Genomic DNA, 17,007 nt, shown 5'->3' with positions numbered 1-17,007 from the left:
GGGAAAAGCAATCTCCTGTCCAAATGTTTCATTTTATTCCAATTGAATTGTTGACATGGCCAGCATTAATATTTTAGGATACTTGTTTATGAAGACTTGCCTTGTGTTTTGAATAGTATCTTATCTGTCTACAAGAGTCACATTGTGAATATTTAAAGGGGAAAATGTAGTAATAATAGCTACTCTTTTTTTGGACTCTACCATGTGCCTGGCATCTTACTAGATACTTTATATACTTCATTGTGAGCTCTTCTATAAATCCTGCAGGGTGTCTGTTTCCCCATTTTGCAGATAGCGATATGAAGTCTCAGAGAGGTGATTTAATTTGCCTAATATCATCTAGCTAGTGAAGTTGATAGTAATACATCTACTCAAGACCAACTGACTTCTAGGCCCTGGTTCTTTGTTATACATATTGTACATTGCTGTGATACCACAAAACTATAGAATTAATTGTCTCATATGTTTAGGAAGAAGTTTTTGACAATTAGTACCACTCTGGAGCATTGCATCTACTCTGCCACGACTACCTGTCTTCCAGTACTCTCTAATATTCTTTGTAATGTCTTCATTGCAACCAAGGAAAAAAAATAGATCTGGACCTTTTTTCTCATCCCTGGTTTCAAATGCTTTTTTTTTTCTTTTTAAGGCATTTCTGAAGTATCATGGCACTAATTCTCTTGTCATTGTATTTTTTACTTAAATTTTTTCATGTCCAGCTGGTTTTGTAGTTGAAGACAGGTGTGCTGGTTATAAGCACAGCCTAGATCAGCACTGTGCAATAGAACTTTCTTCAGTGATAGCACTGTTTTACATCTGGGCTATCCATACGATAGCCACATGATAGTCTTATATCTGGGTTATCCCATATGATAGCCACATGAGGCTATTGAGTGCTTGAAATGTGGTGTGTATAACTAAAAAACTGAGTTTTCAATTTTATTTTTGATTAATATAAATCAAAATAGCCACATAGAGCTAGTGGCTACTGTGTTGGACAACACAGTTTGGAACAGTAACTGATGATTGTGCTTGGTGAGTAATAATAGTATTTGAGGAAATCCAAATGCTGGTAGCTTAAAGATTGCTATTATGTTTTCCAGCACCGTTAAATCTGACACGTGTTCAGCTTCAAACCATATTATCATGGGATCAAGTAGATGAGAACAATTGATGTTTCAAAGCATTTTTTGACCATGCATGGCCTCATTTGATGAATCTTTCAGATATGGTATCATTTAGGACTTGTATTTGCTAATGGATCACAGAAGGGCAGAAGAGCAAAACCATTTACAGCTTCCTTGTGCAGGGTCTCCTCCTCCTATTGAAATGGACACCAGTCTGGCCTGTTGGTGCTCAGGTTGCAGCATGAGGACCTGGACAAGAATCCATGTACTGTTTCCCCTGCTCATTTGTTGAGATTGGAGAAGTCTCTCTCCCCTACTCACTTGGAATATTCATTAATTTTATTTTTTAGGTCTTAAGGAAGTAGAGGCAATTTCTAAATTTAGCCAGGGAGCTACACTAATTTGATAATCAATAAAGTGTAGCTTTTCTTTCTAATATTCTAGAATAAACCCTGGGGACTTTGATTTTAATTCTTTGTTTTGGAAAATACAATCCAGAACTCAGAAGTTTCCTGTATAACACTAGCCTGTAAATTGATATGTATCTTCTAAAGAAAATTCGGATATAATTAAATAATAGAGGTTATGTGATATTTTAGAAATTAATGTCCCTAGAGTTTCGATGTATTTTATTTTTTTCTTGTCTTTTGGAATTTTAAAAAGATACTGATTTTATTATGTGTCACTTGTGTTACTAAGCATATTTTCTCCTGACATTTTATTTATAAAATACTCTCCTTTCTACTAGAGTCTACAACTAATCAACTCAGGATGCTTTTGATATTTCTTACTGTGCCAAGGACATTGAATGAAGTTCCCTGTAGTGAGAAAAGCGAGCACATGGGACTCGTGACTTTATGTACTTCAACAATAGAGCTTTTATGACATTGGAGGTAAAAAAGCTAGAAGTAGCTCTTAAACATGGCATCTCTGTGTTGCCTTTTTTTTTTTGTATTCTCAGAGCTGCCAGGAGTGCATCGAGCCTGTAATTTCCTGTTCTCTGAATCCCCCATCTTTCTGCAGCTCCAAGCTTTGTGTCCCACAGCCCTGTGACTCTGTGCTAACAAATCTCTATTGTCCAGTGGGGCGAATGGTGGCTGGAACTAAAGAATTGCTGTCTGGTTTCTATTCAAATCCAGGTAGCGAGATATATGAATGGACTTTTCGAATCGTCATGTGAATAACGTCTGCTCGGCATGAAGGCTCAGAGCCACGCTAGGAAGGATTAACTCCTAGGCTGACCACTAACATCCTTTGTGGTACGAGGTAGCAATATTCCCAAGTATCATTTTATTCACATTTAATTTTCTATTTCATATCCCTGAAGTAGGGCTAGCTATTTAATTATTTGGCTCCTTTTCTCTTAATTCTTAGTGTTTCTGTTGAAAATGTGTATGTCTGGAAAAATGCCAAGTAGTTTTTCACTTAGAACACTGTTATTTTCTCTTTAAACTTTTCTACCTTATATTTATTATAGCATAAAGTTATCTTTATAGTATAGATGTAAAAAGTAAGAGAGAGTTTGTTTTTTCAAGAAACCAGCCCTTTAAAATACTTTCCAACTCATGAAGGGAAAAATCCTCCCTTTTTCCCCTGAGTGCATTCTACTTATTACTTTGCATTTTTCTCCCAAAGTCCAAATTTATGCAAAGAAAATAGAAACAAGTTCAAATGCAATGTATTAATCAAATAAAATAAGTCTCCTTTGAATTAGGAACCAACTTAAACATTTGTAAAGTATAGTATACTCAGGATTTTTTAAAAAAATTAGATTTGGAACCTGAACTATAATTCATAGTTCTCATTTATCTGTGGAAAATTATTTTATCTTTCTCCTGTATACCTGAAAAAATGTCCACAGGTTTAAAGGGCCATGCGTTTACATTCCTTCCACAGGTACTATGACATGAGGAGACTTTTAGGTTTCTTTTTGTCTTAAACTCAGACAGCTTTGTAAGCAGTAGTGTGTAGATTACAAGAGTTAGACAAAAGCAGGCGCGACTGAGAAGAGTTGGTGGGGGAGAAGCTTGGGGCACTTCCTGTCACTCAACACATTCCAGATCACTAAAAAATTTCCACACCCTCTGCATTCCCTCTTGCCCACTCCAGTTCCCGGTATTTTCTGATTCCATATGTCGTGGTATTTACCGTACTTCTCTCCCTCAGTGGGCTCTCGCAAGACTGCTTCAGAGGGGATGCATTCCTTTAGATTGCACAAAGCGGAGCTGGGAAAATGGCTGGCAGTTTCAGAATCTAGTCACGATCGCACGCATGAGCACCTCACACATCCATGTCCCTGCCTGCCCCCCCTCCTGCTCCTGCAGCTGGCTGACCTGTCTCACCCACTGCTGGCCTATCGAACGGCCAGGACTGTCTGGTTTTGGCTTGTGCCTTTGTCCATGTCTGGCTTAGTTCCTCTCTGTCTATGCTTGCCTCTACCCCCACTGCCCCAGGCGGCACAAGTGTTGGCCACACAAAACTATAGATAGAAAAGGTGGTAAAAACTTCAAACTTTTCTAGATTCTCCAACAGTTTATTTCTTGTGAATTCCTTCCTTCTTTAAATACTCCATTTTAAGAAAACAAATAAAAAAATTAGTTATCTAAAGGCAAAGAATGGAAAGCAACCTTTGTGTTCCTTATAATAACTGACTTCATAACTCTCCAGCTGCGTTATGGAATGTGTATAAAAAGCTTCTGTTCTGAGAACAAAGGAGCACGTGCAGAAATGAGACAAAAAAATCCACTGACAGTATTCCACTACACAAATTACTTAAAAGATTTTAGTCAAGCCCCTCAACAGATTCAATTTTAAAATGGTTTTTAGTTAAAAAAAAAATTGAAAGTGCTTACCCAGTAAAAGAACCGAAGTAGTCCTGAACTGTTACGTAAGACTTTTTACAGTTGGATCTTTGTCAAAAGGGGATGGGGGTGATGGGAGAAAGCAGCAACGACAGTCAAAAAAGTTCGAGCTGCTGTGGCTAGAGGACAACTTCTGTATTTCCAGATAGGATTCTTGCTGTAGAAATGGAACTTCCAGCCACACAGCATCCTGTCCCAGTAGAGAAATGAGTTTGTCAGTTAAAAAAAAAAAAAAAGATTAGATACTGGAACCCAAGCTAGACAAGGTATTGAACCGCGCCAGATTTCCTTGCAGCCCTGTCTGCTCAGCTCGCATTGAACTATATATGACCCAGATGATGGACAGAAGCACATTTAGTCATGTGCACACTGGAAGAAAGCGGATTTGCTGGTCCCTGGCAGTGCAGGGGTTTGTCTTCTGATTGGGCTGTGCCCTGATCGGTGAAATGTGAAGCCCTCACCATTCAGAGGCTGTAATTCAGGACTGGCAGTTTGAGTGTCTGGCTGCCTCTAGTCACTGAGAGAGACTTTGAAGGTGTTGCTTTTGTTTGGTGGCATTACCCACCCAGAGGTTGCTTACACCTCTCTACTTGTGTCAGGAGAAATGCTAGTCTTTCTGAAATGCAAATAGGCAGCTGACTTTGCCTGAATCCTAAATCAGCCTATTGTTGATGAACTTGGCTCTAACTGGAACCAATTATTTGATTTGAGAATTTATTGTGATCCAAACCAAGCATTGTATCCAGACCACCCCTTGATCTTGATTTTATAGGTTTTAAAAGGTAAAAATAAAAGTAGTATTTGCTTTGAAGCTTCTATGTGATATAAATTGCTCTTAATGAAAATTGGAGAGCTGGATAGCAGAGAAGTGAAGTTTTAGATTCTGAAGTGTTTGCACATACAAGGAAGAAGCTTTATCTCTTTTTATCCCCTTTGTGAGGCTGTCACTCTTGTCCCAGTCCTACTCACATTAGGGGACTGCTGGGGGGAAGCTCTGAAAGCGTGGACCCCACTGAGTTGTGACATAGCCTTTAATCATGCAAGACAGCCACGGTCTGCTGTCTTCAGTCTGTCTGAACTAGGGTCCTTGGGGTTTATTTTCCATCTTTCTGGGCCACTGGGAAACCCGGTCATTATACAGGACTGTCAGTTGTGACATTTTTGTTTAGTACATGGCAATTGCTTTGTTTATTGAATGCAAGTTGACACTTTTTTTAAGTTTCAAAACAGTAAAGTTGCTTTGTGAGACCTTGGCTCTGATATATATGAAATCTACTCTATATGGACCAATCATTTTTTTCCCATGGACTTTCTTGTCTCTTTAGAAATTAGTTTATAGAGTCCTAAATTGGTACTTTAAACATACGAATAGCTCTGTTTAGTTTCTGCCTTTTTTCTACTTGTTGAAATAATTCCATCTGTCTCTTGTGCTGTAAGCTTTGGGTTTGGATGTTCATGAACTTGGAATTTTTTAGGTGTTAACTACATTGTGCAGCATCTTCCACATGAGGACTGCCCCAGAATTATTCTGTTGTCTTAACCTGAGAAAAGCTGGTTTGGTACGCTAGTAGATATAAGGACATTCAGAGTTGAAGAGGAGATGAGCATTCTCTTGCTTTCTCTAAGCCACGGGGCAATCTTTTTTTTTCCTTTTAAGTTGTGGTAAAGTATATGTAACATAAAATTTACTGTTGTAGCCATTTTTAAATGTGTAGCTCTATTGCATTAAGTGCATTCACATCATTTTGCAGTCATTACCACCATCCATCCACCACAGAACTCTTCTCCTCTTGCAAAACTGAAATTTCGTACCTATTAAACACTAACTTCCCATTCTTCCCTCCCCCAGGCCCTGGCAACTACCATTCTACTTTCTGTCTCTTAAATTTTTGTTTGTTTTTGAGATGGAGTTTCACTCTTATTGCCCAAGCTGAAGTGCAGTGGTACTATCTTGGCTCACTGGAACCTCCACCTCCTGGGTTCAAGCAATTCTTCTGCCTCAGCCTCCTGAGTAGGTTGGACTACAGGTGCCCACCACCACACCCAGTTAATTTTTGTATTTTTAGTAGAGACAGGGTTTCACACGTTGGCCAGGCTGATCTCGAACTCCTGACCTCAAGTGATCCACCCACCTTGGCCTCCCAAAATGCTAGGATTACAGGTGTGAGCCACTGTGCCCGGCCTCTGTCTCTTTGATTTTTGACTACTCTAGATACTTCATATAAGTAGAAAAATACAAGATTTGTCCCTTTTTGGCAGGCTTATTTCACTTAGTATGGTGTCCTCAAGATTCATACTTGTAGCATGTCAGAATTTCCTTACTTTTTAAGGCTGAGTAATATACCACTGCGTGTGTATACCACTGTCTTAGTCCCTTTAGTGTTGCTGTAAGTGAATACTTGAGGCTGGGTAATTTATAAAGAAAAGAGGTTTATTTGGCTCACTGTTCTCCAAGCTGTACAAGAAGCATGGCATTCGCTTCTGGTGAGGACCTCAAGCTCTCTCCACTCATGACAGAAGGTGAAAGGGAGCTGGTGTATGTAGAGATCATGTGGTAAGAGAGGAGGAGGCAAGAGAGAGAAGAGGGAGATGCCAGACTCCTTTAAAATAACCACCTTTTGCAGGAACCAGTGAGCTGATGATCAGTGGGTTTGGAAACAAGATTTAGCTCAAGCATTGGCTCCAAATCAAATATAATATTCTTTCGTTTGGCATTAGGAACTGTACCCTTCTGATATTTCTCATGAACGGATGCTCAGAGGAAAGCTTGGCTTGCTGGTTACTTGGACTTTTTTTTAGGGACTTTAGCTGAACAACTTGCTGAACTCAGTTGACAAAGGCTCTTCTGTGGGTAAATTATTTTTTACATGTTATTTTGAAAGTTCAGTTAAATTCTAACATATATGATGTGGCCCTGGAATGGATGCATCAGTTTTCTTCGTTTATTTATTGTTTGTTTGGCAACTTTGTGTGTGTGTTTAAAAATGTATATATAAAAGCAACCAGCATCTGGGTATCAGAAAGAAAACAAAGGTTTTTATGGAGCTTACATTCTAATGAGGAGACAGAAAAATAAATTCTAAAAGTACCTATGAAGTGAAACGAAGCCACACTGTGAAGAAAATAAGGTAGTGTGTTGATGGAGAATGGCTGACTAGTGGGACGTGGTGAATTAGGAGACATCTTGAATGAGGAAGTGTCAGGCTTTGCCTCTCTGAAGAATTGAAGTGTGCAAGCTGAGAGCCAAGTGATGACATGAAGAACCTTGGCATACAAAGAGCCGGTAGAAGAATGATCTGGGTAATGGGAATATGAAATGCCAGAGCTCTCATGTGGGATTGAGCTTAGTGTACTTCGGGAGCCGAAAGGGTAGTATGGCTGAAATGGAGGGAATGCAAGTAGGGGTGATATTGGAGAGGTGGCATGGGGCTATCACATAGAACCTTGTAAGCTATAGTAAGACATTTGGATTTTTTCCAAGTGTATTTTTTCCCCAAATGGTAGGACGTTGGAAGGTTTTAAGCAGACTGGTAACTTGTTCTGCAGCCTGAAGACATCCTTCTATGCAATTCTTGTCTGTGTTTAGTCCTTTGAGGCCCGCTTGACACCATCTTTAACTGGGGTTCCTCCCAAGCTGGGAATCTAGCCAAGGTTTTCATGTGTCAGTGGCCAGCTCTGAGTGTCCTGGAAGAACGCTATTTCTTTTAGAACCATTTTGGTGCTAAAATTGGTTTCATTGCCCTTTCCACAATGGAGAAGGCTTGTTCAACAAGAGCTTCTTTCAGCACTTTCACATATCACTGTTGCCTGGGTAGGGTTTTGCAGCCTGATTCTCTGTATTAATTTAGGATAAAATTTAGTTATTAATTAGTCCTGATCTTTCTTTGTCAATAATTTAGAAGGGTATGTCCTTGGCAAATAATGTTGGCTGTTTGGTTAATAATATGTACTTAATACTTAAAGACATGCTTCTGGAAATCTGAAATTGACAAGTGAAGAGGAAATGTTTCACTATTCATAAATAAGATTATATTCAGCTATTTCTGACTCTAGTAGGGTTAATTGCTAACATTTGGCCTACATTATTTTATTTTTTCAATTTCTCAAAAACTCTGAAAGGTATAGGCCAGGCGCTGCGGCTCACGCCTATAATCCCAGTGTTTTGGGAGGCCAAGTGGGAAGGATTGCTTGAGGCCAGGAGTTTGAGACAAGCCTCAGCAACATGGTAAGACCCCCCCTCCCCCACCAGTCTCTACAAAAATAAATTCGCCTGGCGTGATGGTACATGCCTGTAGTTACAGCTACTTGTGAGGCTGAGGAGAGAGTATCACTTGAGTCCAGGCAAAGCTGCAGTGAGCTGTGATGATGCCAGCAGACTCCAGCATGGCGACAGAGATTCTGTCTCTTAAACAACAACAACAAAACAAATCTCTGACAAATACAGAAAATAACAGCATATATCTGACAGTCCCATTATATAGGCAAGTGACATCTAGTATTTTCTTCTTTTTTTGGACATACCTGACAGCAATAATTTAAATGAGAGACATCTAGTATCTTCATAGTAAAATATCATGTAGTATCATCTGATACTTTCCTTTTTTTAAACTTTAAAAAATGCTATTTGCAAGCTACTAAATTGACTTCAGCACCTACTTGAAGGGGTAGCCTGAACTTTGGAAGGCACAAAAGATGAGAAAACTGAGGCTCTATTGGTTAAGTGACTTGTCCAGAGGCAGAGCTGAGACTTGAATCAGAGCTTGATTCCAAAGCTCTTGCTCGTTCTGTGTTAAATAGATGCCCTATTAATGAAACTGAAGGAAAAAATCACAAATAACCTTTAATAATGATTATATAAAATGTAAATTTCCCGAAGCAGAGGCTGTAGAAAGGGGCAGAAATATTCTTCCTCTGATCATTGCCTCAGCATTTTTCAGAGTTGTTGACCATTTGGAGTTGTCGGGCCCTCTCTTGGGCAGAATACAACTGATGCTACTCATTAGTTATGCTGGGAATGGACAGGTTCCCAGAGTACTTAAATCTCATTACTCACCTAGCCCTGAGCTAGTCTTGGCTTTTTAAAGTAATAGCTGGGTGTGAGACCTAGCTTCTGCATTAGCATGTGGCCTCTCAAAAGTGTTCTGTAGCAGTGTGACCTGAAGTTTATGCTCAGATATTCGGAGGGCTATATCTAGAGTCTGGGTCCAGCCCTGGCATTTCTGGCCTGATCATGGTACTGAGTTAATTTTATGGAAAGAAGCAATGATGCCCCCTTTTTTTGTTCTTCTTGGAGAAGGCTATATCAAAGGGAAGGGAAGGAAATTAATTCCAATTGGTGTCTACTATGAGCTATGCACTGTACTAGGCACATTTGACATTAGTTTTAAATTAATTCTCATAACGATGCTGTCAGGGGAACAGTATTATCCTCATTTTGCAGAGAAGTAATATTGAGGCTCAGAGAGGAAATGATTCATGAACAGTTACACAGTCATGTAGTAATAAGATTAAGAGAGAAACTTTATTATACCTTAATTTTAAAAACCATACCAGTCTCCTTAGAGCTGGGTTCTAGCCTCAAGCTGATAAGACAGTTGAGAAGGGCCTTGGAAATAATAGGTTATATCAGAGGAAGCCCATGAAAATCCAACATTGTGGAAACAGAGCTATTTCCTTACTCATGTGCATTGAGGGATTTGCCAGGAATACCTCCACCACTTGAAATCAATCCAGACTTAGGGGTTGGGCTAGGTTTTAGTCTTCATACAGTAGCTTTTCAGTAAAAAATAGGAGGTTAGTCTTCTGCTGGTTTCCTTTTTTAACTAGCTCAGATTTTTTTGTTTGTTTTTTCCTTTCTTCTCCCATTACTTGGACATAGTTTTCTTCTCCTTTGGACTTAAATTAGATTGGTTATCAAGCTTCTGGACCTCTTTGTTTCTTGGGAGAGGCAGAAATGGTCAGGTGCCAATGTCTACTTAGGAAAAGGATCTCATTGTGTGGATAGGATTGGGATAGAGGCACAGACCATAAACTATTTTACTCTGTGGCTGCCAGGAAAATGCATATTTTCTATGCGGGAGAGACTAACCCAGTGTTAATGCTGTGATTGTATAATTAAAGCCATGGATTTTGGATAATTTCTTCCGGTATGTAATGAGGCCTATTTTAGTGTAAACCATATATATAGTAGAACTTCGGATTTTTACTTTGTATTTTTGTCCCCATTTTATCACCTGGGCAAAGGTGGCAAAGTAGATTGGGCAAAAAGAAAGGGAGAAGGGAACCACTGTGGGCCAATCCCTATGGTAGGTACTTTGCAGAATCCTTACTTTGAATTCTTACAACATTCTTATTAAGTCGGTATTGTCATTTCCTCTTCTATACATATTTGGAAATTGAGATGTGACAAGGTTAATTAACCTCTCCAAGATTCATAAGACAAAACCAGTAATCAAACCCAATTTTTGTCTGAGATAAAAGATTAATAAGACAGAGCCAGTGGTTGGGCACAGTGGCTCACGCCTGTAATTCTAGCACTTTGGGAGGCTGAGGTGGGTGGATCACTTGAGCCCAGCAGTTTGAGACCAGCCTGGGCAACATGGTAAAACCCTGTCTCTACAAAAAAATACAAATATTAGCCCTGCATAGTGGCACACACTTGTAGTCCTGGCTATTTGGGAGGCTGAGGCAGGAGAATCACTTGTGCCTGGGAAGCACAGGTTGCAGTAAGCTGAGATGGAATCACTGCACTCCAGCCTGGGTGGCAAGTGAGACTCTGTTTAAAAAAAAAAAAAAAGCCAGTAACTCAATTCATATTGTTGTTTTTTGGTCTCCAAAGTTCTTTCTTTTTATTATCTGTTTATGATCCTCACTAAAGCATTGCCAGTGCCTTTGGGGGCACTGCCAGGGTTTCAAGAGTGGTGGTGGTGATTATACCACTTAGGACAGATGTTTTTTTCCTAAAGTGACAGACTATTCCTGAGTGTTTCAAGTTTAAAAGAGATGGTAGAGAATTGGTATAATTTCTTCCTTAAGTATTTACTAGAATTTACTAGTGAGCCCATTTGGGCCTACTGCTTTCTGTTTTTGGAAAGTTATTTGTTGTTATTTTAGTTGATAAGTAATTGTATATATTTATAGGGTACCTGTGATATTTTGATACATACATACATTGTGTAATGATCAAATTGGGGTAATAGGGAAATCCATCACCTCAGGCATTTTTCAGCTCTTTGTGTTGGAACATTCCAAATATTCTCTTCTAGCCATTTTGAAATATGCAATAAATTGTTGTGAACCACAGTTGGCCTACTGTGCTATCAAATACTAGAACTTATTTCTTCTCTCTAACTGTATTTTTGTACCTATTATCCAACCTCTCTTCATCCCCCTCTGTCCTTCTACCCTTCCCAGCCTCTAGTGACCACCATTCTGTTCATTACTTCCATGAGACCAGTTTGTTTTTTTTTTAGCACCCACATATGAGTGAGAACATGTGATATTTGTCTTTCTTTGCCCAGCTTATTCACTTAACAGTTCCATCCATGTTGCTGCAAATGATGGGATTTCATTCTTTTTTATGGCTGAATATTCCGTTGTGTACTTATACAAATTTTCTTTATTTGTTCATCCAGTGATGGCCCCTTAGGTTGATTGCAGGTCTTGTATCTTGGCTATTGTGAATAGTGGTGCATTAAACTTGGGAGTGCAGATATCTCTTTGATATATAAATTTACTTTCATTTGGAAATACAGCCAGCCGTGAGATTCCTGGATCATATGGTAGTTCTATTTTTAGTTATTTGAGGAACTCCCATACTCTTTTTCATAATGGGTGAACTAATTTACATTCCCATCAACAGTGTACAAGTGTTCCCCTTTCCCTGCATCCTCACCAGCACCAGTCTTTTTTATAATAGCCATTTTAATGGAGTGAGATTATATCTTACGGTTTTGATTTTCATTCCTTCAATGATTAATGATGTTGAGTATTTTAAAAAATGTATCTGTTAGCCATTTGTGTGTCTGCTTTTGAGAAATGTCTGTTCATCTCTTTTTCCCATTTTTAAATTGGATTATTTGGAGCTTTTTGCTGTTGAGTTGAGCTCCTTGTTATTTGGTTATTAATGTCTTGTCAGTGGGATAATTTGCAAATATTTTCTTCCATTCTTGTCTCTTCATTTTGTCGGCTGTTTTCTTTGCTGTACAGAAGCTTTTTAGCTTGATATAACCCCATTTGTCAATTTTTGCTTTTGTTGCCTGTGCATTTGAGGTCTAACTCAAAAAAACCCTTGCCAGACCAGTGTCCTGAAGCATTTCCCCAGTGTTTTCATATAGTAGTATTGTAGTCTCAGGTCAATCTTCAACCCATTTTGAGTTGGTTTTTTATATGGTAGGAGATCAGGATCTAGTATATTTCTTCTGCATATGGACATCTAGCTTTCCTGGTGCCATTTATTGAGAGACTGTCCTTTTGCTAATGTATGTTCTTAGTGCCTTTGTTGAAAATGAGTTGACTATAAATGTGTGGATTTATTCTGTGTTCTCTATCCTGTTCCTTTGGTCTATGTGTCTTTTTTTTTTAAATGCAAGTACCACACTGTTTATTAAGCTTTGTGGTATATTTGTAAGTTAGGTAGTGTGATGCCTCCACCTGTGTTCTAGTTCAAGATTGCATTGGCTCTTTGGGGTCTTTTGAGGTTACATTTTGGAATCATTTTTTCTATTTCTGCAAAGAGTGTCATTGGTATTTTGATAGGAATTACATTTTATCTGTAGATTTCTTTGGATAGTGTGGATATTTTAACAATATTCTTTCAATTTATAAACATGGGATGTCTTTCCTTTTGTGTGTATAATTCCACAATTTCATTAGTGTTTTATAGTTTTCATTGTTGAGATCTTTTCCTTTTTTGGTTAATTTTATTCCTACATATTTTATTTTTTATTTTTAAAAAGCTTTTGTAAATGGGATTGCTTTCCCGATTTTGTCTGCTTATAGAAATGCTACTGAGTTTTGTATGTTGCTTTTGTATCCTACAACATTACTGAATTTGTTTCTGTGTTCTAATTTTTTTTAACAGCATCTTCAGGTTTTTCTAAATGTAAGATCATGTCTACAAACACGGACAGTTTTACTCCTTCCTTTCCAGTTTGGCTGCCCTTTATTTCTTTGTATTGTCTAATTGCAGTTGCTCGGAGTTGTAAATTCAGTACTATTTGAATAAAAGAGATGAAAGTCGGCATTCTTGTTCCCTATCTTAGAGAAAAGCTTTTAGTTTCCTCCCATCCAGTATGATATTAGCTGTGGGTTTGTCATGTATATATATGGCCTTTATTATATTTTAAGGTATGTTCCTTCTGTACACACGTTTTGAGTTTTCATTATGAAGTATTGAATTTTATTAAATGCTTTTTATTTAGCATCTTTTAACATGATCATGTGTATTTTATTTTATTTTTTTAGTAGAGATGGGGGTCTTGCAATGTTATCGAGGCTGGTCTCGAACTCCTGGACTCAAGCAATCCTCTAGTGTTGGCTGCCCAAAGCACTGGATTACAGGATTAAAGGCGTGAGCCACCATGCCTGACCTGCTTTTTTGTTCTCGATTCTATTAATGTGATGTATCATGTTTATGGATTTGTATATGTTGAATTATCCTTACATGCCTCGGATGAATCCCAATTGATCCTGGTGAGTGATTTTTTTTTTAACGTTTTGCTGAATTAAGTTTTGTTGCATCTATGTTCCTGAGAGATAGTAGCCTATACTAGCCTGTAGTTTTTGTTGTTGTTGTATCTTTGGCTTTGGTAAAAGGCTAAGGCTGGCCATAAGAATGAGTTTGGAAGTATTCCTTCCTCTTCAATTTTTTGGAATAGTTTTGAATACCACTGGTATTAGTTCTTTAAATGTTTCATAGATTCAGCAGCAAAACCATCAGGTCCTTGGTTTTTCTTTGATGGGAAACTTTTATTACTGCTTCTTTCTTGTTACCCATTCATGTTCTGTTAAGGTTTTCTGTTTCTTTTTTCCTTTTCTTTTTCTTTTTTTGTTTTTAGATGGAGTCTCACTCTGTCACCCACGCTGGAGTGCAATGGTGCGATCTCGGCTCACTGCAACCTCCACCTCCCCGGGGTCAAGCAGTTCTTCTTCCTCAGTCTCGAGTAGCTGAGATTATGGGCATGTGCCACCATGCCCAGCTAATTTTTGTAGTTTTCGTAGAAATGGGGTTTCACTATGTTGTCCAGACTGGTCTCGAACTCCTGTCCTCAAGTGATCCACTCGCTTCAGCTTCCCAATGTACTGGGATTACAGGCGTGAGCCACTGCGGCCGGCCTCTCTTTCTCTATGTTTTAATCTTGGTAGGTTGTATATGCCCAGGAACTTATCCATTTCTTTTAGATTTTGCAGGTTTTTGGCGTGTTCATAATAGTCTCTAATGACGCTTCGTATTTCTGAAATGCCTCCTTTTTCATGTCTGATTTGGGTCTTCTTCTTTTCTTAGTCTAGCTAATGATTTTGTTTATTTAAAAAACCAGGACCCATGCATGGTGCCTCATGCCTGTTATCCCAACGCTTTGGGAGGCTAAGGAAGGAGGATTACTTGAGGCCAGAAGTTTGGGACCAGCCTGGGCAACAACATAGTGAGACCTCATCTCTACAAAAATAAAATAATTAGCCAGTTGTGGTGGTATGTGCTTGTATTCCTAGCTACTGGGGAGAGACAGACATGAGGATCATTTAAGCCCAGGAATTTGAGGTTACAGTGAGCTGTGATCACAGCACTGCACTCCAGCCTGGGCAGAGTGACTCTCTAGCTGTTAAAAGATTAAAAAAACCCAAACCCCAACTTTTTGTTTTGGAACGTTACTAATTGTAGATTTAATTTATTTAATACTTATAGGCCTATTTAGATTGCCTCTGTTTTCTTGTATGTGTTTTAGGAGATTGTCCCTTTCAAAGAATTGGTCCATTTCATCTAGGTCAAGCCTGTTCAACCCACCGCCCAGTATGGCTTTGAATGTGGCCCAACACAGATTTGTGAACTTTCTAAACATGAAATTTTTTACATTTTTTTTTAAACCTTATCAACTAGTGTTAGTGTTAGTGTATTTTATATGTAGCCTAAGACGATTATTCTTGCAGTGTGGCCCTGGGGAAGCCAAAATATTGAAAACCCCTGATCCAGGTTATCAAATTTGTGGACATAGACTTACTCATTCATTATATTCCTTTATTTTCCTTGTAATGTCTATAGGATCCATAGTGAGGTCCCCTATTTCATTTTTTTCAGCTTTATTGAGGTGTGATTGACAGATACTTTTTTATTTCTGATACTAGTAATTTGTGTCCTCTTTTTTTTCTTAGTTAGCCTTGCTAGAGGCTTATGGACTTTATTGATCTTTTCAAAGATCCAGCTTTTGTTGATTTTTGTTTCTTTTTATTTTCTTTATTGATTTCCCATTTTTAATTTCATTGATTTCTACTCTAATTTTTATTATTTCTTTTCTTCTGCTTCAGGTTTAATTTTGTCTTTTTCTTGTTTCCTAAGGTGGAAGCTTGATTTTAGGTTGTCTTTTCTAATCTGTGCATTCAGTGCTGTAACTTTTCCTCCAAGCACTACTTCCAAGCATTCCACAACTTCAGATGAGTTCTATTTTTATTTTCATTATAAATATTCAAAATATTTTTCTCTTGAGATGACTTCTTTGACCCATGTTTTTATTTAAAATTGTATCATTTAATCTTTGTGTTTGGGATGTTTCAGATATCTTTGTGTTATTCTAGTTTAATATGATTTCTTTTATTCTAAATCTGTTAAGGTGTGTTTTATGGGCCAGAATGTAGTCTGTTTTGGTAAATGTTCCATGTCAACTTGAGAAGAATGTGAAGTCTGCGGCTACTGAATTGGATGAAGTATTCTATAGATGTCAGTTATATCCAGAAAATTGATAGTGCTGTAGTGTTCAACATGTTTTTAGTGAATTTCTGCCTTCTGGATCTGTTCATTTCTGATAGAGGGGTATTGAAGTCTCCAACTATCATAGTGGATTTATCTATTTTTTTTCTTGTATTCTATCAGGTTTTGCTTTTGACATTCTCTTATTAGGTGTATACACATTAAGGATTGTTATGTCTTCTTAGAGTATTGACTCTTTTATCATTGGTAATACCCCTCTTTATCCTGATAACTTTCCTCACTCTAAAGCCCACTCTTTGAAATTAGCAGAGCTGCTTCCACTTTCTTTTCATTGGTGTTAGCATGGTATATATTTCTCCATCCCTTTATTTTTACTCTTTATGTGCCTTTCTATTTAAAGTAGGTTTCTTGTAGATAACATATGGTTGGGTATTGTTTCTTGATTCACTCTAACTATCTGCTTTTTAATTGGTACATTTAAAAGCCATTGATGTTCAAAGAGATTACTGATGAAGTTGATTAATACCTGCAGTATATTTATTATTTTCTTTTGTCCTTGTTGTTTTTCTCCACGTTTCTTATGTTTTGTGGTTTTAATTGAGCATTTTATGTGCCTCCATTTTCTCTCACTTCTTAGTATATAAACTGTACTTTTAAAAGTTTTTTTAGTTGTTTCCCTAGAGATTGGAGTATATGTTTACAACCAATCCAAGTCTACTTTGCTGTCATTTTGTTTCCATTAGGGTTTGTGCTTGATGTTGTACATTCACTGTGCTTTGATGTATAATGACATGACTTGGGATTTTTATGTGGAGGTTTAGTTTGTATTCCTGAATATTGGAATCTGGAGAACAGTGGTTTCATGAGTACCACAAAACAGAATATTCCTAGAAAATCTAAAGTACAGTCACTGTATATAGATGCTCAGGTCAGTTCCAATGCTAATTTACTTTGGCTAGTGCTTGGAGGGTCCTTGGGATACAGACCGCTTAGCAGGTAAAGGGCAGGGATGTAGTCTCATTTGCTTAGGTGGCTTGACAAAGGCTGTAAAAGCTGTCATAGGGACTGAAAGGGGCTGGAGAATGTAGAATCAGGTAGA

The 17,007-nt window shown here is 38.0% G+C and overlaps 1 protein-coding gene and 1 long non-coding RNA gene across 8 annotated transcripts in view; one reads left to right on the top strand and one right to left on the bottom strand.

Moving 5' to 3' along the window:
- Window positions 1–4,321, bottom strand: part of LOC118144300 (uncharacterized) — a 47,113-nt gene extending 42,792 nt beyond the window's left edge. The window contains exon 1 of the long non-coding RNA XR_004728963.3: window positions 3,980–4,321. This is a non-coding gene — a long non-coding RNA (uncharacterized LOC118144300). The remainder of the gene's footprint in view (window positions 1–3,979) is intronic.
- The window catches only part of NR6A1 (nuclear receptor subfamily 6 group A member 1), a 238,667-nt gene that overhangs the window by 103,087 nt on the left and 118,573 nt on the right, over window positions 1–17,007 (top strand). The window lies entirely within an intron of this gene.

Source organism: Callithrix jacchus, chromosome 1 (assembly GCF_049354715.1).
Source record: "Callithrix jacchus isolate 240 chromosome 1, calJac240_pri, whole genome shotgun sequence".
NCBI classification, from domain to species: domain Eukaryota; kingdom Metazoa; phylum Chordata; class Mammalia; order Primates; family Cebidae; genus Callithrix; species Callithrix jacchus.
This window is presented reverse-complemented; position numbering and strand designations above follow the sequence as displayed.